A 27,707-nucleotide genomic window follows, 5' to 3' on the forward strand; every position below is an offset into this window, starting at 1 on the left:
ATTGTATTGACATGGATTATAACAAAATAAGAAATGGTAAATAAAAGAATGCTTAAAACAACGTTCAAATAATCACTATGTATCAAACTGATCATTATATAAGCAAACTGGGTTAAATCAGTGTAAGTGCTACATCCAAACAGCTCAGATTTGTTTAGCATTGGGCAAGCACAGAAAGTAGCAGCAGAAAAAGAAACATAAAGATTTGTAGTTTTGCACGTTGCCTGGCCAGTCCTATTTAGACTGGGCTACCTGTGCTGACCTATTAATGCCCTGATCAGCCACATGGAATAGCAGGTATGAAACAAATCCCAAAGTTGTTAGGTGCCAGCACCAAACTGATATACCTGCAATACCATCTTGCTTGAAGGTCTGCATCAAATAATTGTCTCTTTTAGACCATAAGAAAAATCGATAGGTCTTACTAGGTGGATTCTTGCAAGTATGGTTTGCCTTTCAGAAATGTAATCTCCAGAATGCAAGAAGGTATTCATCATGCACATGCTTCTTCAAAAGTCCCATTGAATTCAGGGAGAATTCCTTCCGAGTAAACAAACTTAGGATCCATGTCATTGGCAGCAGAATCCTACACAAATTCACTCGGAAGCACATTCTCTCCTGTTCAGTGGGGCTTACTCCCAGGAAAGCGTGCATAGGGTTGCAGCCTGAGTCTCTGGCTGCGTACACACCATATGTTTATAGCACCCCACCAAAGAATAACTAGTTTTCAAGGGTGTTGGGAGCTGTAGTTCTGCCAACAGGTGAAGATCTTCTTCCAACAGGCTTGTGGGAATTGGCTGCTTTAAATGAAAGGTCTGGAACTGTGCTGATTGTAATTATGTGTATGTTTCAAACTGATTTTATATATGTATATAGTTTCAATTCTACTGTTTCATTGTTTATTAAATTATTGTTTATTTCTGTTTTTAAGCGATTCTTGTTTTTATCTGTAAGCTGCTTTGAGTTCTGTAAAGGAAAAAGGTGGGCTATAAATCAATCAATAATAATAATATGTAATGTGCATTCCCAACTATTAACAGGTATCCCTGGGACTGTGTCACTGTGAATGGAAAGCAGAGAACTATTTTCAAACAAAACGTCCAATCCATTCCACATGGGTTTGAGATAAAGGAGAAAAGGAGGGGAAACAGCTCTGAGGGCTCCTCCAGACCACCTGTTTATTTAGCATTCACCCTGATTTGCTGGTCTTTATTGATCTTTTCTTCTGATTAGTTTATGGGGTAGTTATAAGACTGCTCTCATCCTGCTTTGCTTGCAGGGTGTTTACACAGTTTTGTTGTGCTGTAGTAGTAGGGAATGAGGTGGGATGCTCTTCCCGTGCCAGTGAGCAAGGAGGCCAAAGCAGCTGTCTTTGATCTCTCCAAAAGGGAGCACCATGGAACCAATTCTCCCTGACTTGGGTGTCCAGAATAAGGGTGCCCCAGGGAGGAAAGAAGAGGAAATCACTGGTTGGTGCTGCTCAGCTGCTACACTTTGTACTGGTGGTAGTGGGCACTACCATTCACTTCAATGGGGCATTTGCGCCTGATGCCACTTGGAGGCACAGGAGCCAACTCCTAGGGGCCGAGGTAGCCCCCCCAAAAAACATATTTGAGTGCTGGACCTCCGTGGGCAGGGGAGGCAGCTGCCACCCCCAATCAAGTAAATAAAAAAATACTTAACTGACCAATCACATTGCAGATAATTCGGTTCTGCTCCCTAACAATAACTCAAGGTGTTGTTGTTTAGTCGTTTAGTCGTGTCGGACTCTTCGTGACCCCATGGACCATAGCACGCCAGGCACTCCTGTCTTCCACTGCCTCCCGCAGTTTGGTCAAACTCATGTTCGTAGCTTCAAGAACACTGTCCAACCATCTCGTCCTCTGTCGTGCCCTTGTACCTCAAGGTACACACCCGTAATACCTCAAGGGCTGCCTCTTCCCATGTGAACCTACCCAGACCTTGAGATCATCTTCTGAGGCCCTCCTTCATGTGCCTCCTCAAGAGGTCTGGAGGGTGGCGACAGGAGAACGGGCCTTCTCTGCAGTGGCTCCCCGTCTGTAGAATGCTTTCCCCAGGAAAGCTCGCCTGGCATCTTCATTATAGGCTACACCTTTAGGCACCAGGCAAAAACATTCTTTTAACCAGGCCTTTGGTTGACCTGATTGACATCCTATACTCAGGGCTGGCTCTAGGGGTAGGTTGGGTGGTGCGGGGCCGGCAGGAAGGCGTTGTGCCCGCCCACCAGGGCGGGGGCGCTGGAGCGATTTCTGCACCACAGCGCCCAACATGCTTGAGACGGCCCTGCCTATACCCTTTTAAAATGTGGCTCTGTGTGTGTGTGTGTGTGTGTTTGTTTGTTCTTATTTTATTTGTATATATTGTGATCTTTTCTGTGAACTACCCTGAGACCTCTGGGTATAGGGCAGTATATAAATTCAAACAAACAAATAAATTTTAAAAATCCTGGCTACACCCATGCACCCCTCCCCCAAGTTGATGGCCATTGTCATTCAAATAGTGGGCGTGTGTGCCCTGTCATGTGGGGTAAGCTAAAGGTAAAGGACCCCTGGACGGTTAAGTCCAGTCAAAGGCTTCCCTGCAAACCCTGCCCCACCCCAATATTTAATTCAAGTTAGCACCCCTGCCTGGATGCGTGGCCGAGGATCCAGGGCGTGGCCAAATGGCTGCCCCCCACATCCCGTCCCTACGATCCTGATCTAGTTATGGGGCAATTTGTGTGCCCCCCAAATACCCACACCCAAACCATTCAAGGCGTAGCTCAGTGTCCTTAGGCGCGCTCATGGATCGGCCCCACTCGGCCGCTGGCGTGCCGCCGGGCCCTGCCTTGCCAGCCGCGTCCTCCTCGCCTTGCCCCTTCTCCTCTCCCGCCGCCGGGAGCCTTGGAGATGCTGCGGCTCAGGCACCAGGCGCCTCCCCGCCGCCCGGCAGCCTCCGCCCCACTTGGCGAAGGCGGCGGCGGCTCCTCGTCGAGCCTCCCCGGCTGCCCTTGACACCAGTCCCCCTCGGCGCGGCAACAAAAAGCGGGCAGGGGCAGGTCGCGGAGAGGGACGGCGAGCCTCCTCCTCTTTCTTCCTCAGCCCGCGCGCGGCCTCCGAGCGACTCCAGCCCGAGGCGGCCGCGGCGCACAAAAGGCCCCGCGTCTTCCGTGCCGCCTCTTTTCTTTCGCGGCGGCCTCTGCAGGCCACGTCATGGGGAAATAAATAAATATCGCCCCATTCAGCCAGTGGCAGCGAGCAGGAACCGGCGGCGGCGGCAGCTGGAAGATTAGGACCAGCCCACCCAAACTAGACACACACAGAGAGGGAGACCAAGCCAGGTAAAGTAAAACGGACCCATCCAGTTCATCTTTTTTTTTTAATTAACAAAATAGATGGGCAGGGCGGCCGGGTTTCTAGGCAGAAGGGGGCTGCAGGCTGGCCGCCGCCTGTTCCAGCCCCGTTGTCTCCGCCGCTTCGTGTTTGAATGTCCCTGCTTCTGCCGCCCGAGTGTGTTGCTGACTGTGTAGGAATGGTGTCGCTTAAGCAACGAGAAGAGCGCCTGGTCTGCTGCTGCTGCTGCCGCCGCCGCGATTGCGTTGGCTTTGGGTATGCGAGGTGCCCAAGTACGAGTGGATCACACTGTCGATGATGCACCACACACGGGGGAAGCGGGCAGAGCAGGCGCGAGGGGCGCGGGGTGGGCGGGAGAGCCACACTATGAACGGCGTCCGCCGTCAAAGGAGCAGCGCTGAGTTGCAAGCAGAACACGATGTCTTCCCACCCCCCCCCACCCGTTGATGAGAATTGGCTTGGCCGCCGCCGGCCTTAGGGACAGATGGATGGGGAGCGCGGTCGGAGCTCGCCTCCCTGCCTGTCCCCGTCCGATCAGTGACCTCCAGAGATGTACCCCGTGGAGAGCGAGCGAGCAATGGCACTCACCCACGTAGACCCGAGTGACAGATGCCCATCCGGACAACGGTATTAGAGTCACTCCCACGCAAGCCCCCACCCACCCGAAAACATAGGAGCCAACATAATTTATTGGAGAGGCCGCTCCCAAAGTGGATGGGCATTGCCATGATGCGCGCGCGCGCCGCGCCGTCATGTGGCCTGGGGCTTACCTGAGGGCCCTCAACAACATTTTATTCAAGTTGGCACCCCTGCACCACGTTGCGGGTGCGCGCCCGAACACAACCGACCCCCCCCCCCCCCAATCACGTTGCTCCCCGGTTCCAGTCCCTCTAGTCCTTTAGCTAGCAGAAAACGCACGCCTGCAGCTCTGGTGCTTTTCGGAGAGGGGCTCTTCTTTATTTCCCCCCCCCCAACCCAAAGGAGCCATTTTGAGTGGGGTGGGTGGCACGGTGGAGAAGGAAGGAACTGCTTGCCTGGACCGGGCACCGTGGCTTGCAAGAGCTACGGGTTGATGGGTGGGTAGGTAGGCAAAACGCGTGCCGCTACGTCGGTGGTGCGCCTTTGTGTCTGCGCTGCCGCAGCAGGAGGAGGTGGCTAAGGCGGGGGCGGCGGCATCGCTCGCGTGCGCGCGCGGGTCTCCTTCTGGAGCTCATTGCCCAGCGCGGCCCTTGCCTCCGCCTCCGCCCTGCGAGGGGACTCGGGGTGGCTAGGATCAGGCGGTGTATTTCTGGGCAGGCAGGTCTGCGTGGGGCTGGATTTTCTTTCTCTACCCCCTCCCTCCCTGCTTCTTGCTAGTCAAATCCTCCAAGTGTCAGGCGCCTGGAGTCGGATGATGCTCTTCGCGATGGGCGGGGAAGCGGCGCGTCAGAGGCGGGCTGGGGCGCGCGTGGATGACTTTCCTTTGCGCAGCGCGTCTCCTGGTTTCCATGGCCCCACCTCGGCGGCGGCCAATGGGAGGCGCGCGCGCGGCTGCCAGAAAGGGTTGCGAGGGGGATGGAGGAAGCGAGAATTCGATCCGTCGGCGAAGGGAGCGATGCGGACGTCACGAGAGAGGGGGCTTGGCCGGCAAGCTGCAGCCGGTTGGCTCTGGCGGGCGCCAGGCCACGTGGAGTGCGGCACAGCAGCTGCTGGCACCGCCGTCGGCCCGCACGCCGGAGAAGGGCACGCCAGGCTCCTCGCAGATGCAGCCTCCTCATTCATTGCTGGTGCCTCCGCAGGGCAGTTTGACCTTGCCGAGCAGTTCCCGTTTCGCGCCCTGCAGAGCTCCGGAGCTGTCCAAGGACGCACGCTTTTTTTGGGGGGGGGGGAGGGAAATCGGTTCCACGGATCTGGAGGGGGCTTGCTTCTGAGTAAATAGATCAAGCTATAAAGGTGGAATCTAACGTAGGATGGTGGGTTTTGTCACAGGCGTGTGATCCTCAATTCATTTCATTTGCAAGGTCAGAAAGGCCTTGGCTTATAGCGGACGGACAGCATAGTGGCTTTGCTGCTGGGACTTATATGTAAGGCTCCGTATAGTGGTGGCCTTAGGAGTCGACTCCAGTAAGAGTCTAAGGACACCTTAAAAACGTGATACATTTATTGTTACTTAACCTTTCCAGGACTAGAGCCTACTTCTAGGTGAATGAAGTGCTTTGTTCCAAAAGTATGAAAAACAAGCATTGCATCATATAGTAGTTGGGCAGGACTGGGTGGGTGGGGGGCGGTCAATCTTGCTCTGAATATAGAAATATTTAACCAAACCAGTTTAGCCAGTTCCATTTCAACTTCACTTTTTCCTTTCCTCAAACTTAAACCACACAACCTTAATAGAAGAGCTATTGATAAGGAAATCATTTATTTAAGCAGAATGGTTTCTGAGACAGTGGCTTTAAAGAAACAGCAACATAGATATGGTATTTGGAGCAGAAAATGTTTTCTCAAAACCATCTGAATTGCATTGTTTTACGTCAGGACCCATGGCCAATAAGCGGTGCATTAAGATGCCATTAGACTCCACTCTCCATTATTCCTGGCCATTGGTCATCCTGGCTGGGGCTGATGGGAGCTGGAGTCCAGTGACATCTGCAGGGCCATAGGTTCCCCATCCCTGCAGTCAGAAGAGTCCCAAGTCATCTTGCTGTCTGAGGCAGAGGACGAGAAGTCATTCCCATTCTTCCAGATTGGCTGTTGCATCTTCAGCAGTGGTGATGGACAGCATCCTTTGCTGAACCTGAGACAACAGGCTAGCTTAGGGGCACAAGGCAGATCACATGGAGCTCTTTCCTCTTAACACCTTGCTGCAGCATCCCAGCATTTGCCTCCTGAGGCAGCTTCCTCACACTGTCTAATAGTAGGTCTGGCCCTGCCTGTAGTAGACCCTCTAGTGAAACCTGCTGATGAATCTCACCTGATTCCTTGGGCAGCCTCAAGGGCTGAATGGTCCTGGTATCCATTGAACTTGATCAGAAATAAAATCATACAATGCACCATAACCATGCACAGCAAAATACAAAAGGATGATATAATTAACATTGGAGAGACACAGGTGATCTAGTCTGTTTGGTAAAGGTCGGCTGATCTTCTAAAAGAAAAATCTGAATTTGTTGCAGCCCTTGAGTTAACAATCAAGGGCATCTCTTGTTAAATAACTCCATTTGGCAAACTTGTGAAAGAACTCTGGCTGTGACCCTTGTCACCAGACAAAGTAGCTCATACTAGGATAGATGGTCTAATGATCCATGAAAGCTTCATATGATAAAGGTAATGAATAGAAAACATCCTTAAAAATAAGACCTGTCACATTTGTCATGCATTTTAGTGGAGAAAATGCCAAGAAAAGCTTGTTAGGGGTGGGGAGTCAAGTTCTGCAGTTCTACAACCATGTATGCAGTGGCCTCCACAGCCAGTGCAATTTTTGCCCCCCTGCTACTGCTACTACTAAGTAAAGGTAAAGGGACCCCTGACCATTAGGTCCAGTCATGGACGGCTCTGGGGTTGTGGCGCTCATCTCACATTATTGGCCGAGGGAGCCGGCGTACAACTTCCGGGTCATGTGGCCAGCATGACAAAGCCACTTCTGGCGAATCAGAGCAGCACACGGAAACAGAATTTACCTTCCCGCTGGAGTGGTACCTTTTTATCTGCTTGCACTTTGACGTGCTTTTGAACTGCTAGATTGGCAGGAGCTGGGACAAAGCAACAGGAGCTCACCCCGTCACGGGGATTTGAACCGCCCACCTTCTGATCAGCAAGCCCTAGGCTCAGTAGTTCAGACTACAGGTTCTTACTTAGAGTCGATTCTGGCAAGCCCTAGGCCAGGGCCGTCTCAAGCCGGTCGGGCGCCCCCGCCCTGGTGGGCGGGCGCAGCGCACAGCACGGCTTCCATGCGGCTTTGCCGCGCAGCGCCCTCCTGCCAGCCCTGGCGCCCCGCGCCACCGAGACTACCCCTAGAGCCGGGCCTGCCCTAGGCTCAGTGGTTTAACCCACAGTGCAACAATAGGTAGAGCATTATGGACTCTGCATAGATGTCCACACACCTGGAGTTTCCTGTGTTCTGAGCCCCACATTCCAAAACAGATTTGCAGAGAGGCACTCAAATGTGGGGAGAAGAATGTGCCATTGCAGACTTTTGCTTCACAGTGATTAATTTACAAATTGGTTATTTAGCATGCTATGTGTGTTAGACGAATCTTAAGGAGTAACTTTTATTCTTTATACATTTTTAAATTAAAAAATCAATTAAAAAAGACGCAAAAAACCCACACCTACCGTGTTTCCCCTTTTTTAAGACACCGTCTTATAACTTTTTTCCCTCAAAAAAACACCCAGTGGCTTATTTTCAGGGGGTGTCTTTTTTTTTTTAAAGTGCTGGTACAACTGGGACCCACTGGCTCAGGACGCTCGGTGCTCTCTTCTGCGCGCTGCTGGGCGCGTTGTTGGCGCTGCCAGTTCCGAGCGCCTGCAGGGTGGGGTGGGGTGGCAGTGCTTTAAACCCCCAACCCTGTAGAAAGCAATGGAAGTTATGGACCGTAACAATCCTTAAGAGGCGCAGGTCTTAAAAAACCCCTGGTATCACCCTTGAAGCACAGCCTTCCAAAGTCAGGGGGGAAGAGGTCTGTTTAGACAAAGGAAAGGATCGGGGGTGATTCTGCGCCCTGGGACCCACAGAACTATTTTAAAAATCCCAACCTGGGGGGGGGGGTCAAATAGTGAAGCCCCATAGCCCTGTAGCATAAAAAATCCAGGAATTGTAAAATTAACAACAATAATAGGGGGGGGCACTCTATCCAAAGAGTTAAGAAGGAATGGGAAAGTGTTGAGTTATATATGGAAAAATATGGAAAGGAAAGTTAAAGATAAAAAATAATAATTATCGCAAGGGAAAAAGTAACATCATAAAGGGTAATAATATTAAATATAAAATAGACAACACAACAGAAAAAGCAAGTATATGACTAAATGAGATCGCACAGGAGTGAGGGAAGTGGGGAGAGAGGGAGGGGGGTAAGGAATGGAAGGAGGCAATGGTTGGAGGAGGGTATAGGGGGGTGAATTAAAGGAAAATTAAGACTGAGAAGCGCATGGTTTTTGTTTTTTAAAGATGCAAAGGCTTGCAATCAGCCAAAGTATAGAGCCCAACTTCCAGGAGACTGCGATCTACTTGCGGATTTATAAACTGGAAGTGATCTACCCCCGTTTTATTGGTGTTCAGGTCAGAGTTGTTTTTAGAGAGAGGAAATATCCCATTTTTGAGGTTAAAGTAAAAGTTCCTGACCTTTTTTTATAATGAGGAAATGCTTCTAAAACTCCGTTCTTCATTCCACGAAGGGGAGAGGGGGTGGGGCCGGGTGCTCAAAGACAAAAGAAATGGAAAAGGAGATAGCGATCAACTGCAGCCTCCTGGGGATCGAGCATTCATGCAGCCGCCGGGAGAGGCAAGGGCTGCAGCCGAGTGCTGCTTCACAAACAAACGGGGGAAAGTGCTTAGAACCCAGAGAATCTGGCTGAAAAACACGAAGCAGCAACAGCAATTGCACACACACCATCCCAAGCCAGCACAGTAACCAAGTCCCAAAAGCAAGAAAGGACTCAGCAAACACTGCTGCGGCCGGCGTTGCTGCTGCTGACTCGGGGAGCTCAGTGCTCTCTTCCGCACAGCGCCTATCACTATGGCTTATTTTCGGGTTACGGCTTATATTTCTCAAATGCTTAGAAATGCTGCTATGGCTTATTTTATGACTACGCCTTAAAAAGGGGGAAACACGGTACATACATAAGTCACCATGTCCATAAATGACAAATCTTTTTTGCTATTGAATTGCTGCCTACCTTGCCCTTAAAAAAGAAAAGAAAAAAAAAATGTGAGCTTTCAGGGCCAGTGCTGTGCTATACATGTACAATCTTTTTTTCTAATCCATGTTGTGTCCTGGGACGCAACAGTCCCAGGGAAATAACCATGATATAGTTCTCTTGAGCAAAAGGCCTTTTGGGTTGTCTCCAAAGGCTGCACCTAAACTCTTATGCAAGTGCACTTGGGCTCTCTGCCCAACAGTTTGGAAACTCGCAGGCTACAGTTGTAAGCTCACAAGAAACGAAGCTTTAGCGAGATGCCAAATGCTGACAATTGCCTAAGGTACTAATGGAACATTAAAGTAAGAATGGAGTGGGGGTGGACATTCTCACATTTTACCTGTCCCATTATGTTTGCATGTGTTCCTGCAAGTTCTCATTCCGGAACTGAAGGAGAAGGTACGTGCCGTGTTGAGCAGCATTGATCCAGTCAAATTTTAGCTCTTTGTTTTGGGTGCAGTTTCAAATGTGGCAAATTTTGTAAATCGTAGAGAATAGCTTGTGTGTGATAGTGATAAAGCACAGCCATGTGTATGTTTTGGACATTAGGATTTCAGTCCTAACAACACATATGTGAAAGTAAATTCCATTGAAGTCAGTGATATTTACCTCTGAGTGACTATGTTTTAATATTCCTTTTTAAGACTCCCATTTACATGCACAAGCATGTACTGGTGGGCACAGCCCAGCCCTGGAGGAAAATATCAAATATGTAGTATCAGTGGAATTGTAGGAGACCGTAATAAGATGAAACAAGCTGCTTATAATAGAAGGCTACTTGGCCAACCATTGAGGCAAATAAGAATCACTTCCAGGGGATCATATAGAAAAGCGTTTATATATGGAAGGGAAATGGTTTTTCCTTTTTCCTTTAGACTTTCAATGTGCCACAAATGGCTAGTGTGTGTACATGACAGCAAGTATTCCAGCTGAGTATCAATATTTTGAAAAGTAACATTTGTGCTTCTGTTTGTGAGGCTCCTGTCAGTCCTCTCGTCATTGCTTTATTGTACTGTATCACTTCGTAAAAACACGGTGTTGTCTTTTCCTTCTCCTGCCTTTATTATCTCTGTTCCTGGAAGATAAGCTTTGTATCATAGGGGCTTTCCCGTGAAGCTCATCCTATTTTATAGTAGGCCATATAGCAGGCTTATGTTGGGTTAAGCAGCTAGGCAAACTATACCTGTGCGTAGACTTTGAAATGAGCATGTGCAGCTATTGAGGGGGCCATTGCTTATCCCACCCTCTTGTCCGTCTTGTATCTCCTCCACCATCTCCTTATGTTATGTTCATCTTTCCTCTCTCTCCCTTGTCTCTTTTTCTTCTCATTTTCCAGAGGAATAGGAATGTGTGTCAAAGACAGTGAAATCATTAGTGTCGCCAGTGATGGCTCCTTTCCTAACTCAAAAGTGAGAATTGGTGGTGAGGTGTCTTACAGAGGGCTACTAAATATTTAGTCTAGGGATAAGAAAGAAGAAGATAAGAAATGTATGCGTAGTTGAAGGCAAACCAGAAAGTTCCATTCCAAGATTAGGCAGAGAGGAGAATGCAGCATTACAGCTGGCAAATTACGTCATCTAGAGTGGCTTTAGCAATTCGGAATCGATAAGCACAGATAGGGCTATTGTAGGCTTCATTCCAACAGCTAGGAGGTCTCCAATGTACAGAGGGAGTGACAGTTTACTGCCCTATGGCATGTGGAGGCCCCCTGCACTGCTTTCTGTCCACCTTCCATATATTTTCGTTAAGTAAAAGGAACTACACTAACTAAAGCAGTTCCTGGGCTTCCTCTAGAAATACATCTGGCTCATCAGAAGCTATGGTTCTGACCTGAATTCGATGGGTGGTATCAAAAAAAGTAGTTCTGCTAGCACAATGGGTTCTGTTTGGAGAACTACACCACAAATTTCAGAGAAGTGCGAATTTCAAAGCACAGCTGGGTTTTGGTTTGCATATTGGTTTGAGAAATGTGGAATAAGTAGTTTTTCATTAGAATGCAAACAAAATTGAACTTTTCCTTCCCTAGTGGTTATGCAGTGTAGGACTGGTAAAAGCTAGCCCAGCTGTGTGGTTCTGATGCTACAGAAATAGGATGTATGTCCCTATCCCCGAATTTTCTGGTGCAGTCTGAAGTGCAGCTAACTGCTGTGTCTTAACGAAGCAACATAGCCTGCTAAAAGGGAGTCTTAGCATAGGAGGCTTGCTTGGCACTTGAAGAAGCCTGTATGTTACTTGGAGCACATAAGGTCAGAGTGTTGACACTCAGGAGGGAAAGCTCTTTCATGCTATCATTCAAGAACAGCTGGGATAGCAAAGGGGACGGCGCTCACACATCAAACTCAGTGGTGCAGTGTGTTTTCTCAATAGAAGTGTGAGGCCAAGCAGCGAGGCAGTGGTGTGTGCAATGGTGTGCGGGGTGGTTGGTCAAATAGATTTACTGCTTGGCTGTCTTCTTGGGAGCAGCTGCTACATCCCACAAAGAGCAGACAAACTGCACGATGGCCTTCTTGTATTTCAAAGTAAGCAGCCCCCCTTTTCTACACAACAAAGCAAGGAACAGACTTCCAGTGACAATTCAATATGCAACTGCAATTTCTCGTATAGTACAGAAGCAAGGAATACCAGTGACAATAAGGTTCAAAAATACATACGAGGTGTAAAATGTGTGCATTACATAGGGATGACAGTGAACTTATTCAGGGATAACTACGAGCTCTGATTCCTGCGCAAACCCAGGTACAAAGCCCAGGTGTGCTCAGAAAGCTCCTTAATATTCCCTGATCTCGTGCCCTGCAGGTGCAGTTAGAAGTTCACGTTCGTGCCACGGCTGTAAACAGCTCTGCACATAAGTGGAGATGCAGGCAAGAAAGTGTTGCTTTAGTACTCAAAAAAGTGCTTGATTTCATTGAACTCCGTCTGCTGAAGACCTTTTTCTGCCGGCTTGTTGGTTAGAAAGGAATAGAGCTGTATGTTGAGGCATGCAGTTTGAACCCGTCCATGCTTGCTTGAGAGTAAGTCTCTGTGGTTTGTTCAGGAAAGTGGACGAAGATCAGGATTGAGAGCTGGGGAGATAAAAGTGTTTAGAGGACTGCACATCGTCCTCAGCTGGTGTCATTACAAGCTTGAGCACAGAGTACTCTATTCCAGAGATTTTTCTGCAGCAGGGGGCTCTTAACAGTTTTGCTCGTGAAAATATTGCCTCGTGATAAAAGTGCCATGCAAATTGGATGGACAGAAACATGCACAACAAAAGCATTAGGCAGATTGAGAGAGTAATATCTGCTTTTCCATAATGGTAGATTTTAAATTTATTTCGGGTGACTGTTTATAGCAACATGAATTGCATAACACCTTAGCGGCTGCTTAGAAACTTCTTTTAATGTCAAGTGCTGGCAGGCAGGCAGTCAACAATGCAAGAGTCAAATGCCTCGCATTAACTTTGGGACGAGGGCACATTGTGGTCCAAAGTTTCTGTTCTGAGATTATTGTGATTATTTTTAAAAGCCCCCCCCCAACAAGTTTATTGTTACCTATTGCCGTGTTCTCGTTTCAAAAAAAGCTTTGAAGCAGAAAGAGTAACGTTTATGTTCAATGATTTTCTGCCAGACCACATAGGAGCCCAAAGGAGGGGAAGACACCAACTTCTAAATCTGAACACTAATGTTTAGTGGAATTTGGAATTATCAAATGGCACCAATCTCAGTGAAAGGTCTAAATAAATTGATAAGCACACAATGTTTTGCCCATAAGTAGGCATTGTGCTTGAAATTGGAAATGAATCTTTTAGTTCTAAAACCTAGGTCTGGTGTTTGATATTGGTCATAAGTCCGACATTTTTTCTTTCTTCAACAAGGTTAATGCTGGCAAGAAGAATGTGAAGAATATTAGACCTTCTCTGTCCACTCCCACCCCCTATCCTGTTGTGTGAATTGGATCCCTTGGGTTGTTCTTGTTGAGCTGCCTTGTTAACCTTTCAGGTCACCACATCCAGCCAATTGTTTTTGCAGTTTAGACAAAAATCACTCTTCATATAAAGGCTTTGTTTCCCTGCAAACTCTTTCTTATTTATCTAGCTAAAAACGCTGCTGCAGGTTACCAACCAAGTATGCATTCCTGACCTTTTCTTATTACTGCACGAAAGCTCATACCAATGACAAACTTAGATGGTCTCTAAGGTGCTACTGGAAGGAATTTTATTACAGTGGTACCTCGACTTACGAATTTCTCGGCATCCGAACGGAAACCGTGGACAGGGTTTTTTTCGACTTACGAATTTTTAGATGGGGTTGCTTCGACTTACGAATTTTTCCGTTCCCAATGCATTCTTATGGGAAATCCCGTTTCTAATGGCGTTTTCCGACTTACAAATTTTCCGACCTACATAAATTTGTAAGTCGAGGCACCACTGTACTTTGTTTCGACTACATCAGGCCAACATGACTACCTACCTGTAACCACCCAAGAAAGGTCACCATGCTGGGTACTGTACTTTAGAAAGAGAATTGCCCGACCCGAATGCATCTGACTGAATCTCATTTGGTCAGTGGCTCAGCATACTTGAGCATTTCCAAGAAGCTAGCCATTATCACCCATCCTCTATTGTGCAACATGTAGGTAGCAGAAAGGACAAAGTATGTTGCATCAAACATCTTGAACTTCATAATAATTTGGCCTCCATCAAGTATCTTTCGGTGCACTGCTTTTGCATGCATTTTCCTACTTCATTTGCAAAGCACCCAAATGGCAAAGGAAGCTAGCCATTGAAGTAGCTTTCCAAGTGTTCCTTGGGCCTCATATACAGCTTTGGAGAGCTGGGTCCAGATGTCACTGTATCAGGATGTGACTGCATTGCTCTTTTTCTGCTTTAAGGCATGTGGAACTCATTCAGGTGCTCAGTCTCATGTGGAAAGTGCCCAGTTCCATCTAGTAGGGGCTGGAACATCCTACATTGTTTCCCTGCTGCTTCAGGCTTTTCCTGCAGTGGTCAATAGTGGACTTCAGGGCTCCCTTTCCATGGATTCTGAAAGACCTAGCAAAGCCATACACTGGCGATGCTTGACTACTGTGCTGTGGAGCAGGCAGTCCCATTGAATTTCTTTTTGTGCCAAGAAAGCGTGGAGAAAGTGGTCACCATCGTTTTCCAAATACTGTAGTTGTATGGACTACCAATATGTTCTCTTTATGCAAGGATTGAGTCACTAGTGTACAAAATCTCTACATAATTATTCCATCCCTTTTCTTCTCAGACTTCATATCCATGATCTATGCTAATAAGTGCATGTATGTACTTTTAAAAATATTGCATTCAGAAATATGGCATTCAGAGAGTGGCGAATCTCAATAACACAGCTCTGGGTTAAAAGTAAAATTCTCTTTTTTTTGCCTTTTGGTGTTAGCTGAATGGATATTACACATAGTCATTATAGAATCAAACTACTTATGTTCTGCTGTGTTTGATTCTGTACCTAAATTTTGAGCCATAACCTAATTATTTTGACAATTTTGTCATGTGCCAGATTTAGATTTGACTGTATGTAGTAATCTGATTTATCTACCCAAACACCTGGTTCAATTCAGTTCACATTGAAGTGAATTGAAATGTTTCGGTTTATGTCAGTGGATTTTTGGTCAAACATTCATGGTTTGGAAATTTTTTTTAAAAACAAACCATAACAAAAGGGAAGTCATGAATTTTCAATTTATGTCTACCATTTTTGTTTTTTTAAAAACAATCTTTTGACCATTTGTTAATAGTTATCTAATTGAAAGATTTATGGGGATGTTTAGTTAGTCTGACAGCACCAATAACTCTGTAGCTGATAAAAATAATTCTGGTATGACTGGTAAAACAGCATGTACTTTTGGCCGTTCTTTTGGTGTTGTTCAAATGATGTCAGGAATCACAGTAAACAAGAAATGAATTGTTTCCCCGTTGAACCTGTTTGAGAAATTAGAAGCTGCTATTTGAACTGTTGCTTACAAGCATAATTTCTAGGTACAAATTTATCTTCATATTGTAAGTTCTACAATAGTCTGGGAGGAGGAGGAGAAGGAGGAAGAGGATGGAGATACCCATAGGTTTTGAGGGTTATTGATTTATTTGTATGTTTTGGAATACTAATAGAAAACAGAAACAGAAAGATCATTCTTGACAGCGGCGGCAGTTTCCTCCTGGTGCAGCTGTGGGCAACTTATGGGCAAGGGCGAGAAAAGTTTCCCATGCTATTGGCTGCCCAATGTCATCGGCCCCAGTTCTTTTGACATTAAATTGACCAAACAGAGTCCAGTGGAGTGGGAATTTGGAGATGGATCTGGGAAAGTCCGTTTCCACCCAGGTCCACATCTCCAAATTATAAAAGCCAGCTGCATCACCTTCCAACAGTCCCCATTGGACACCCCATCCTCCCACTCTGTATAAATTTGGCTCCCCTTGAAGGTAAGCAGGTGGTGTATGTGTTTATGACCTTGTTGAGGAGTGACTCAGTTGCCATATTTGCGGCCGGGGAGGAATTTGCCTGCGGAACAAATGGGCCTGTTTAGAGGTTTTACCTGCTTCGCAGCAATTGCCGCAACTTCATGGTGGGAAAAGGCATTGGGTTGCATCCTTAGTCTAATTAGGGGTGCGTGAAGGAGCTATGCCCCCCTCTCCTCAGGATCAAAGTATAAGGGCACCCTGGTTATGGAGTCCAAGGAGAAGGATTCTGTCCATATGCCCAGAAAGGGGCTAACGGGCCATGGAACCCCTCAATTGGCATCCTGGAGGGGTCATCCATATTTTATGTGCATCATATGGGGATCCTTAACCCAGGACTGACCCTGATGGAAATAATCAGCCAGCAACCAAGCTGGCATAGCCAGTGCCATAGCCAAAGGCTACTTACATCTGTAATCAATAAAGTAGCCAGTTTGACCCCTCCCCGCAAAGGTTGCAATGTTGTTTATTGCTTCCCATGCCCCTACCTCAGCAACCCCAGGCTTACTGTGATTGGCCTGCAAAGCAATTGTTTAAGACTTTTAATGTATTTATTTAACACAAATATATCCAATAGTTTTCCTAGTCAGATCTAGGTTAAACGTCTACTGGGGATAATTTGTGTGTGTGCTGCTAACAAGTGGAGTAATTGAGAAAGCTTGGATGCATTTCTGTAGCTAACGACACTGAAATATGTGTTACGTTATATATTTTCACTTTGTGTCTATCTAAAATGCCGCATCCTTGAAAAGCAAATTTATTCACTAAACAACTAAACAATAGGATTCTGCATTTTGTTTGATGAGTGATTTGAAATTGTTGTTAGTCCTAGAGATGAATCCAGAGGATAAACGCAGGTGACATATTCCTTATTCACCCCACCTTTCTAATGGGCTGGGTACTTTGCTCTGCTCATCACAAGTTTCTTACGGCAGTTTTCTCCCCCATATAATATTAATCTCTTCTCATAAAGTATTTTGAACTTCATTTATGAAAAAAGGTCAAATAGGAGGTATCTATTATTATTCTAATCGTTGCCATAAATCAGTTCGGGTGTCACTCTGTTCCATGCAAATGAACACAGCACAGCTTGTATCCTAGTTGATTTCCTGTCCTCGTTTCCCTCCTCTGTTCCTTCTGCCAGTCCCTTAGGAAGTTGTCTAAAAGCTGACTCTTAGCACTTTAGAAATGGTGGCACTAGCCATTTCACTCCACTGTCAACCTGAATGAAAGAATGAACGAATGAATGAGCACATTAATGAAGGGGGTGGGAGGGGGAGAGCAGAAATTTATGAAAGGAGAAAGACAATAGGGAATGGCAAGAAGAGGGAAGAACATCCCCTGCACAAGGTGAGGATGAATGCTGAGCACAAATAGATAGGGAAAGTGAAACAGGTTTTTTTGTGTGGGAAAAAGTTGTCTAATTCATTGCTTTGAAAAACACTTCCCTAGATCAACAGCACCAAAGCTCTAGGACAGGTAGGGAGTAGGGTCCCTCTTTTTCCCACCCTCCCATGTCAGTTACCTGATGTCATAATGATGTCCGGTGACTGGCGCTTGTTAAAGCTCAGAGGAGTTTGATGTAACCCCTGATCGGTGGTCGCAGTAACCTCTTGATGGCACAGCTTTCAAAGGGCATGCCTTCAGAGGGGCTTGTGGTAACTGCCAGTCAGCTCTTTACAGGGATTCCTTGTTAAGTCTGTTTGGAGGAAGTGGTCTGGACTGAAACCATTTCCTCTGTGCGATACATTTCCCCCTCTGCAGACACCTGCAATTTGAGGAAGTGGTTTAAAACCAAACTGCTTCTCAGCTGCGCTTGGGTCCTTTATGAGGAACTCCTTAATGCAGTCAATACCAGCAAGGCTCCCAGCACCGTTCACTCTAAGCTCATGGTGGTTCCTTTGCAGCCGCAACTGTACCTGCCGCACACCTGGTGCTCTTATAAGAACCCAAAGACAACTGTCACACTGCAGAGAATAGCAAGTTTGGCTGGCATCTTTTAGTTAGCCTCATCAGATTTGCGAGGTGAAATGCAGGTTGTTGCTTCACTTCTGCTGATTAAAAGGAACATTTATGTCAAATCTAAATAAAGTAGTTAACATGTTAAAGAAGAAGGCCACCTAAACTACTCAATGCCACATTTTAGAGTCTCCACTACTATGAGAGCAGAGATATTTCCAGACCCTCCAAGTTTCCCTATTTTCCAGGGACACCCCTGATTTAGAGAAGCCACCTCAGTTTCTGATTTGATCCTGGAATGTCTCACTTTTCCTTAGGATGTCCCTATTTTCATTGGAGAAATGTTGGAGGGTATGGAGTTATCTGACCCCCGAGCTGTTCGAAAGTAATCCTGTATAAAGGTAAAGGGGCCCCTGACCATAAGGTCCAGTCGTGTCCGACTCTGGGGTTGCGGCGCTCATCTCGCTCTATAGGCCGAGGGAGCCGGCGTTTGTTCGCAGACAGCTTCCGGGTCATGTGGCCAGCATGACAAAGCTGCTTCTGGCGAACCAGAGCAGCGCACGGAAACGCCGTTTACCTTCCCATCAGAGCGGTCCCTATTTATCTACCTGCACTTTGATGTGCTTTCGAACTGCTAGGTGGGCAGGAGCTGGGACCGAGCAACGGGAGCTCACCCCGTTGCAGGGATTCGAACCGCCGACCTTCTGGTCAGCAAGCCCTAGACTCTGTGGTTTAACCCACAGCGCCACCTGGGTCCCCTAATCCTGTAAAGGGAAGGTTTTTTAAAAAAATGTTTAATGTTTTATTATGTTTTTATATATGTTGGAAGCTGCCCCAAGTGGTTGGGCAACGCAGTAAGCTGGGTATAAATAGTAAAATTATCATTGTGGAATGGGACGTCCCTATTTTCATCAGAAAAATGTTGGAAGGTATGTCTTTCACCCACAGCCCCATAAAGTGTTGGACATAAGAAGAGGCTGCTGGAGCAGGCCAAAGGCCCTCCTAGTTTAGCACCATGTTCTCACAGTGGCCAACTAGATTGCTGTGGGAAACATGCACTCTGTGGGAAACAGCACTCTAACATCCTGTAATTCGCAGCAACTATTCAGAGCCTCTGACAATGTAGGTGGAACATGGCCGTCATGGCTGGTTCCCAAGGAACTTTCTTTCAAATTAAGCCTGACTCAGATCACACCTGAGGGCTGGTATCCTGTGCACATTTACCTGGGTGTAATTGAACTCAGTGGGAATTGCTTCTGGGTATGGATTGTAGTACTGAAGGGGAATATCACTCCTAGTTTTCTATTAAGTAATAAAGAAATGTTCTTTGTACCATTTCTAGTAAAGCAGGCTCATTGGAAATATTTGCAGTGTTGGGAAATATCATCAGCTGATTCATGTGGGAATCCTTAAAGCACAGTCTGGAGCTCTTAAGTTGACTGAAAGGAGACAAGTTATCGGCAGAAGGTGAACCCAGGATCTATTGCAGTTCCAAAGCCTTGCTTAATACTCTCGCAACATTTCAGCAACACCACTGGAAGAATCACTGGCCAAATATTCAGCGGATTTCTTTTAAATCCTTTTACCCCTTTAAAAAGTTTACACACTGAATGTTTTACAGGGGGAAATGAGCTAAGTAAATGTTTGTGCGAGGAGATGGAGGTTTTTGCCCTGTCTGTAATCTTACTTAGTGGTTAAAAAAAGGAGAATTTATCAGTGTGTAGAAGAACACACTTCTACATAAAACGGGTTGGGCAGAGGGTGACATTACTGATATATCCCTGGGTGACTTGCTGTGGATTGGTAAGGGTTCCTATCTCCCAGCTTTTTAACAATTGTTGTTGTTGTTTAGTCGTTTAGTCGTGTCCGACTCTTCGTGACCCCATGGACCATAGCACGCCAGGCACTCCTGTCTTGCACTGCCTCCCGCAGTTTGGTCAAACTCATGTTCGTAGCTTCGAGAACACTGTCCAACCATCTTGTCCTCTGTCGTCCCCTTCTCCTAGTGCCCTCAATCTTTCCCAACATCAGGGTCTTTTCCAAGGATTCTTCTCTTCTCATGAGGTGGCCAAAGTATTGGAGCCTCAGCTTCACGATCTGTCCTTCCAGGGAGCACTCAGGGCTGATTTCCTTAAGAATGGATAGGTTTGATCTTCTAGCAGTCCATGGGACTCTCAAGAGTCTCCTCCAGCACCATAATTCAAAAGCATCAATTCTTCGACGATCAGCCTTCTTTATGGTCCAGCTCTCACTTCCATACATCACTACTGGGAAAACCATAGCTTTAACTATACGGACCTTTGTCGGCAAAGTGATGTCTCTGCTTTTTAAGATGCTTTTTAAGATGCTTTTTTTAAACAATAGCAGCAGCAAAATGACCGCCCTGCCCCAAATTATACAGCTGATAGAGAGTTTAGAAAGACCAGGAATGGTGTTTTGTGTTCAAAGCTGTTGGACATCATTTGGTTCTGGTCCTCCAATTCCTAGGTTCAGAATAATTTAGTTTTTAATGTCTTACTGTTGTACCAAGCATGGAGTAACAATAATAAACAATATTAGTAATAATTAGGGCAAAGGTTTTGTGCAATTGATATATTATCCAAAACCAGTTTGAAGTCTATATTTTGATGATGATGATGATGATGATAATATAATTTATTATTTATACCCCGCCCATCTGGCTGGGTTTCCCCAACCACTCTGGGCGGCTTCCAACAGAAAAATAAATACAGTAATCTATTAAACATTAAAAGCCTCCCTAAACAGGGCTGCCTTCAGATGTCTTCTAAAAATCTGGTAGCTGTTTCTCTCTTTGGCATCTGATGGGAGGGTGTTCCACAGGGCGGGTGCCACTACCAAGAAGGCCCTCTGCCTGGTTCCCTGCAACTTGGCTTCTCGCAACGAGGGAACCGCCAGAAGGCCCTCGGTGCTGGAACTGAGTGTCCGGGCGGAACGATGGGGGTGGAGACGCTCCTTCAGGTATACTGGACCGAGGCCATTCAGTTTCATAATTTTTGACCTGCCAATATATTGTGAATCATGGTGTGTGTGTGTGTGTGTGTGTGTGTGTGTGTGTGTGTGTGTGCTATGCAAAAATCACAATGCGGGAAAAACCATGCAGCCAACCAATGCCTCTACATAGCTCCATCCTTATTTGAGACATCATGATATGCCAGTATATCACGATATTTAGGTAGTGATCTATTACAGTGTTGAAAACCAGGTATTGCCCAGTCCTATTAAATAATAACAGCAAAGTAGGAACAGCAAGCATAAACTCTTCTTACTCCTGGTGTAGACATGGGAGAACTAGTTCAATAGTGTTAGGGCTGAATGTGATGCATCCCTTGGAACACACTGCCTGTTTTCGATGTCACATTGTGGGTTGTCCCATGAACAGGAATCTAGCTTCCTGTTGGATTATGCTCACTGGTTTTAAAGTGCACAAAACAAGCATGGCCCCAAACTCTTCTTTTCAGTCTTCTGAAGGGGCCTGTCGTAGGGAGGCCTATATTAAGTAAAGGAGGATGAATGCTGAACCATACCCATACTCATCATTTCTGTGTCAGTTAACACAGAAACAGGAGATGAGACCCTGCCTTATTTCCAGGGTTAAGACTATACAAAGCCTTGCGCAAGATCAAATGATGGGATGGGTGGATTTCCCACAAGTAGTTCTTCAGATGTAAGAGAACTCTGTTTTCTGGAACTAGCCAGCTGGGATTCTTGGTTTCACAATTCTCACTACTTCAGTGGGTAATTTCAATTGTGTTAGTTGACTCCTGCCAAGTTCATTAACCTTTTGTGGCTTCCCCTTCCTCCCGTCTCTAACAACTTCCAGAGAAAGGAACTGTTTGTTTTGCTAAAAGGGTGGACTTGAATTCTTGAGATGCGCCCCGCTGAGGACGGAACTTCTTGTGTTTTGCTGAACTCTTACCACCAAGGGTGAGACAGTTTTGCTCTTTTGACTCTGCCAGGAGAGAATCCATCTATTTGTTTCCTCACCTGCAACCGTGTTTATTTGGATCCTGCTGTGGGGAGAAATGGACTGTCTACTTTCTTGCCTGGAAGGAAGCCCCCAGAAACTGTTCACTATCCAGAAAAGAAACGGCCTTATTTCAAATGTCTTTGTCTCTCTCTCTGCAGCCTAAGGATGAGTGAGCCTTTTGTGTCAGGGAACATGTCTGCTGGCGTGACTTTTCTTAGAAGCATAAAGGGACAAAAGTGGAGGCAAGGAGACAAAAGAAATAGTGAAGCACCTTGGTACGAGAAGAGTAATAGAATTGTAGAGTTGGAAGGGACCACAAGGGTCATCTAGTCCAACCCCTGAAATGCAGGAATGTTTTTGCCCAGCTTGGGGCTCGAAGCCACGACCCTGAGAAGAGAAAATTTTCAAATAGCTTAATTCATATGGTCCTTTAAAAAGGTAAAGGTAAAGGACCCCTGACAGTTATGTCCAGTCGTGAACAACTCTGGGGTTGCGGCGCTCATCTAGCTTTACTGGCCAAGGGAGCCGACGTTTATCCACAGACAGTTTTTCCAGGTTGTGTGGCCAGCATAACTAAGCCACTTCTGGCGAAACCAGAGCAGTGCACGGAAATGCCGTTTGCCTTCCTGCCGGAGCGGTACCTGCTGGTATTTATCTGCTTGCACTTTGACGTGCTTTTGAACTGCTAGGTTGGCAGGAGCTGGGACCGAGCAACGGGAGCTCACCCCGTCGTGGGGATTTGAACCACCCACCTTCTGATCAGCAAGTCCTAGGCTCAGTGGTTTAGACCACAGGTTCTTTCTTGGAGTCAATTCCTGCAAATGCCTGGCTGGTGTAGTAGCATAGTGGATAAGGGCTAGATAAGAGATTGTGCTTTTGTGTTTGATTGCCAAACAATGGTTTAACAGTTAGATTAACCAGGTGATTAATAGGGAGCGTGACATCTGCAAATAGTCTAAACTAACACATTGCAATGGAAACCCCCATAAATCTCAAATCAGATCCAAATATTCATCTCTCTCTCTCTCTCTCTCTCTCTCTCTCTCTCTCTCTCTCTCTCTCTCTCTCTCTCTGTTATTGTTGGTTCTTCCTTTGTCCTTTAGTTGGATTAAATCCATAAATTTAATTCAGTCAGTTTCTTGATCCGTTTTATCCACCCAATTTTTCATCTGAATAAAACAATAAGTCTGACGAAGAAAAAGGCTTTCTTTGTTTTTAGATGATGCAGGGGCACATCACATCAGGCACTAGCTTTGAAGAAATGTCCCCCGATGTATGTCATAGAAGGGGAAAGCTTCTTTTAAAATGGTGCCTGCTGCTTACGGTTTTTGAAAGTAATTGTGCAGAAACAATTTACAAGTTTTTTGACTGCTAAAAAACAAAAACAAAATTTAAGATCTGCTGCTGTGCTCATTGTGGGACCTTTTTGTTTAATCAAGATTTTTTAAAAAATAATAATGATGATGAATGAATGAACGGAAACAGTTCACTGACTGAACGTTCAAAGTCTAGCATTCAGAAGACTTGTAGTGCTGAGCTACGGTAAGTCAGACCCAGTAGCTGATTCCACTGAGCAGCAGGTCATTGGAGACACCACTAAAAAGAGATCTCAATATATACCCTGTTTCTCCCCAAAAAATAAGACGTAGCCATAAAATAAGCCGTAGCAGGATTTTTAAGCATTCAAGGAATATAAGCCATACCCCGAAAGGTAGAAGACACTCTGAGCAAGATACATATATTCTAAGATTTCTGTTTCATGACTGTCTGTCCGTCTTTCTGCTTTATTTCTCACCCACCTGTGAGTTCAGTCCAGGACTTACACTGTAGCCTCCATTGAATTCATTCTGATTGGTTGATTGAAACTCCCTTCTTATTGACTATCACCTGTCATCTAAAACTTCAGCCAGGACACAGCCAATGTCTGGGTAACATGATGAGCTTTTTGGTTGACAAGAGATGCTGCGTATTGTTATGAATTGGTTTTGACTCGAAACAGCAGATTCTGACACCTTCTGCCTTACCTCTCAAAATACCTGGCCCTCTGTGATGCAAGCTTATGGGCTTCTCTCTGACAGTATTTGGGGATGTTGTCAAGCTTGCAGGTCAATGGTTTGCAGTACTTTCAGGATAGTGGGGTGGGTGGGTTAAAGGTCTGTTGCAGAGGCCCGTGGCGTGTTGTTTTGATAATATGTGGTGGCTTGCTATCTGGATTCCTGTTAAATTCAGGGTCATTATGCTGGAATAACATCCCTGGTACCACTTGTTTAATATGGGGCAAAGGTTAAGTATCTAGTAGGTGGTAAGCAGGACTTTGCATAAATAGGGCTTGGGAATGACTTCCACGAATGAACACTGTTAAGGAATGCGTCCATTGTTGTAAACAGAGGAGCCCGCTGAGCTCTGTGCTGTGATTTTGTGTTATTTCTGACATGATTTCCTTATATAGTCCTCTCCACCCTGACAATTCTGTGCTTTTATAATCATAATAATTATACTGGATGCCCTAAGGAGATTTATCTTATGATCACATAACACTGGAAAAATAAAATGTTCTCTACCATTTAAGCTTTAACCTTTGTCCTACTTAACACAGTCAAGCATGCAACCATTAAATAATTCTGGTACCCCTGTCTTATTATTACTTAATTCTGGCATGCCGCTGTTATCTAAGCTAATAAATCTTCAACTGTATGTGTTGGAGCTATGCAAATAATTCATTAAAAAGTTCTTTGTTCAGTGACAGTTGCATCCTTTTCCCCCCTCTTTTTTGAAAAAAATAATGAGAGACTGAGAAAGGGATTCTTTCTCAATCAAGACACTCCTTTAGTTTCTATTGCAAGGTTGTTGTTTTCTTCACCCAGGTTTGCAAGCCTCTGTTGCACTCACCACCCAAGTTCAAGGGAAAGATTTTCCATGACATTTCCATGCTCAGAAATGGATTCTGTAACTACTGGATGTCTTAAAAGCTTCCAGCTGGGCCCCAAATAAGTGGGGTCTTGAAGTTGCCAAGAGACCCTGATCTCTCAACTGCAGCATACATGCCATGGATGGATCTCTTCTCTCTTCTGATACAGAGATCCCGAGGAAAGCCAGAGGCCACACCAAGCAGGCTGCAATCATTTCGGAAGCTATGCTTCTGCACACACAGATCCTGTCTCGAAAAACTGCTCTTGTCTTTGCCCAGCATAACTTTGCATGTACACACTAGGGAGTATAAATCACTGTTGCTTCTAAACAGCGATCCTGGATGCACAGAAGCAGGCAGGGTGCAGTTGGAATCTTCCCTTCTTTCTCTGTCCCCAGATGACTCGGACTGGTTAGCGAGGACACTTCATTCTGCACTGCGCTTCTAAGCCCAAGTTTGTGCCAGTACCTAGGCTACAAGACCGAGCCTGTTAGGAATTCCCCTTAAAAACTAGTCCTGTCCTGTTAATCCATTTCCCCTGGTGGTAAGATTCCATTGGAATGTAGGCTCACAGTAGTAAAGTAGCATTACAGTTTGAAAACCAAACTGGGGGTGTTATAAAAGCAGAATGCCCTTTTTACTGCTATATGATAAGGGAGTGGGGAACATGTAATGGCAACAGCTGCCCACGAAGGAGGATCTCTGGTATCATATCCATCATATATGTTTGGAAGGTTCAATGTAGCATGTATCCTATTTGGCATGTATCCTATATTCCTTTTTCACCTCCAGGACAGTTTATTAGTAGAAAAGGGGCAATTAACAAGTTAGAAGATGAACAGCTAAGAAGGATATGGTGGTAAAATAACCACCATCATACTAGGGGATTAGCTAGTGCAGGCATCCCCAAACTGCGGCCCTCCAGATGTTTTCGCCTACAACTCCCATGATCCCTAGCTAACAGGACCCAGTGGTCAGGGATGATGGGAATTGTAGTCCAAAACATCTGGAGGGCCAAAGTTTGGGGATGCCTGATCTAGTGTTTTGAAATATGAAGGTTGCCGGCTGAAAAACAAAGCAGCTAACAAGACAGTTAGTGCAGTAGTACCTCTACTTACGAATTTAATGCATTCCGAACGCACATTTGTAGGTTGAAAAAAATTGTAAGTCGAATCCAATAGGAATGCATTGGGAGGAAAAATTCATAAGTCGTAGCAACCCTATCTAAAAATTCGTAAGTAGAAAAAATCCTATCTAAACCGCATCCAAGATGGCGGACGGAGCTCCATTCGTAAGTAGAAACATTTGTAAGTAGAGTTATTCATAAGTAGAGGTACCACTGTACATTCAAAATCATTATAAAAGTCAACTCATCTTTCTGGGAAAGCCTGTAAAAGTGAACATTTGCATCAGTATGTTATGACATGTATACCATGTTGGGTCTTTTCTAACTTGTCTTCCACAAGGCTGGTTGATGCCCCAGTGCTGAAGGACCCAACCCAAGCCGCCTCAAAACAAACCTTTTATTGTGGCACCACAAGGATGTGGATGACTGTAGTGAATGCGCCGATCTAGAGAAACTAAGGCAAGTCTTCAGATATGTTAGTGGCGATTTGTGTAGGGGCTTTGTACACTAATGGTAAATTCAGTCCAGTAGCATATTGGCTTTCTATCCTATGTAAATTGTGCAGGGCTTGATATAGACTGTGACAATAGTGGGGGGGGGGAGAGAGAAAGCAGGGAAATGTTAACTCCTAACTGCAGTCCCTGTCCCTCCCCTACATCTGTTCAGAGAGTTTAGGGAGCCTTCCAAACAACATGGACAATTGTATGAGAGGGGTACAGGGAGGCTGTAGCGGGAAGGAAGAATCTGCAAAAAAATCACCTCTGCTTCTCTCACACTAGCACACCTTTCCTTTATACCAAAATCCATGACACATAATAAGACTTGCTTCTGACCCTCTTAATGCACAAAGTCTGGTCTGGAAAAAGATGGTCTAGTTTTCTGATAAAGTCTGACCCAAGAAGCTGCTAAATTCCCCCAAATAAATGCTACCCTGCTTGAGACCTTGCAACGCTGGAGGATGTCATGTCGCTTATATAAGGAAACATAATTTTGATTTTACAGCTGCATTTCTGAGGTTATAAAAATGGTTTTCTGTGTCACTTCCACATGCAGCATCATTGCTTTGTGGACTGAATATTATTTTATAGTTGAGTCACTCCTGCAAATATATATCATAGAATTGTGACTATCACTCTTCTAAACAAGGGTAGTGTTTCATTCATTAAAAATATAATATTTCAGTGCTTTTAATAAATGGCCATTATCTCTGTGAAGTACAACTAAAGGGTTTAAAAAGAAGTCCTTGTAACTTTCTGCACCTAAGTAGTCTGAGATGCCTTTTCAGTTTTCAATTGGTTGCCTAAAATAAACAAACAGCATGCTTTATCACTGACCAATCAGGATTACAAAAGGGCTTTAAATGCTCATACTAAAGTTTCTATAGCCAGGAGAGTTAATTATTGTCTTTGGACAGAGGTCTTCTACCAGGTAATTCACCACTTTCTCTTCCAGTTTTACTTAAAGAAAGCAGACAATGTTGGACCATAATAATGAATATTAATAATTAGCAGTAATGAAATGATTATGGGTTGTTTTGCATTGTGCTAGCATGTTGCTGCAATTGTTTAACTGCATGTATCGCATGTATGTTAGGACTTTTAGGCTGCAACTCTGTAGAAACTTATGTGAGCGTAAGTTCTATTGAATTTAGTGGGGCTTACTCCTGAGTAAATGTGTTTACATACCTCTAGCCCCAGCCTTTTCAAAATCAGATGTATTCCTAGTCATTTCAACATAACAAATGCAACAATTTTACTGTGTTACAGGTGATGATGGAAACCTTTTCATGAATAATTTGAAGAGTATGTGAAAGGCCTGGTTATGAATTTTTCCAAGTTCTTAATTTTTTTTAAGGAAAATTTTTTTTTTTATATTCTTGTGATACGGTTTCATTTGGGACTCAATCTATATATTTATTCCTTCTTTCAGCTGACTGTGTTTGCCTGATTTATCAGTTCACCAAAGCCTTTGCCTAAATTAGAGAGCCTAGCAATTTTCCTGAAAGCTAA

General features: G+C 45.2%; 1 protein-coding gene across 4 annotated transcripts in view; it reads left to right on the plus strand.

The window, feature by feature from the left end:
- Positions 1 to 27,707, plus strand: part of SLC16A7 (solute carrier family 16 member 7) — a 120,761-nt gene that overhangs the window by 17,740 nt on the left and 75,314 nt on the right. Inside the window, exon 1 of one of the 4 annotated variants that reach the window (XM_035126571.2) lies at positions 2,959 to 3,340. The exons of 1 other annotated variant lie outside the window; for it this stretch is intronic. The gene's annotated coding sequence lies outside the window, so the exon portion shown is untranslated. Of the gene's footprint in view, positions 1 to 2,958; positions 3,341 to 9,167; positions 9,645 to 27,707 lie in introns of those variants that run through there. 2 more of the 4 variants (XM_035126572.2, XM_035126573.2) reach the window with 2 other exon arrangements.

The sequence above is a fragment of the Zootoca vivipara genome, chromosome 10, assembly GCF_963506605.1.
Source record: "Zootoca vivipara chromosome 10, rZooViv1.1, whole genome shotgun sequence".
Classification (NCBI taxonomy): Eukaryota; Metazoa; Chordata; class Lepidosauria; order Squamata; family Lacertidae; genus Zootoca; species Zootoca vivipara.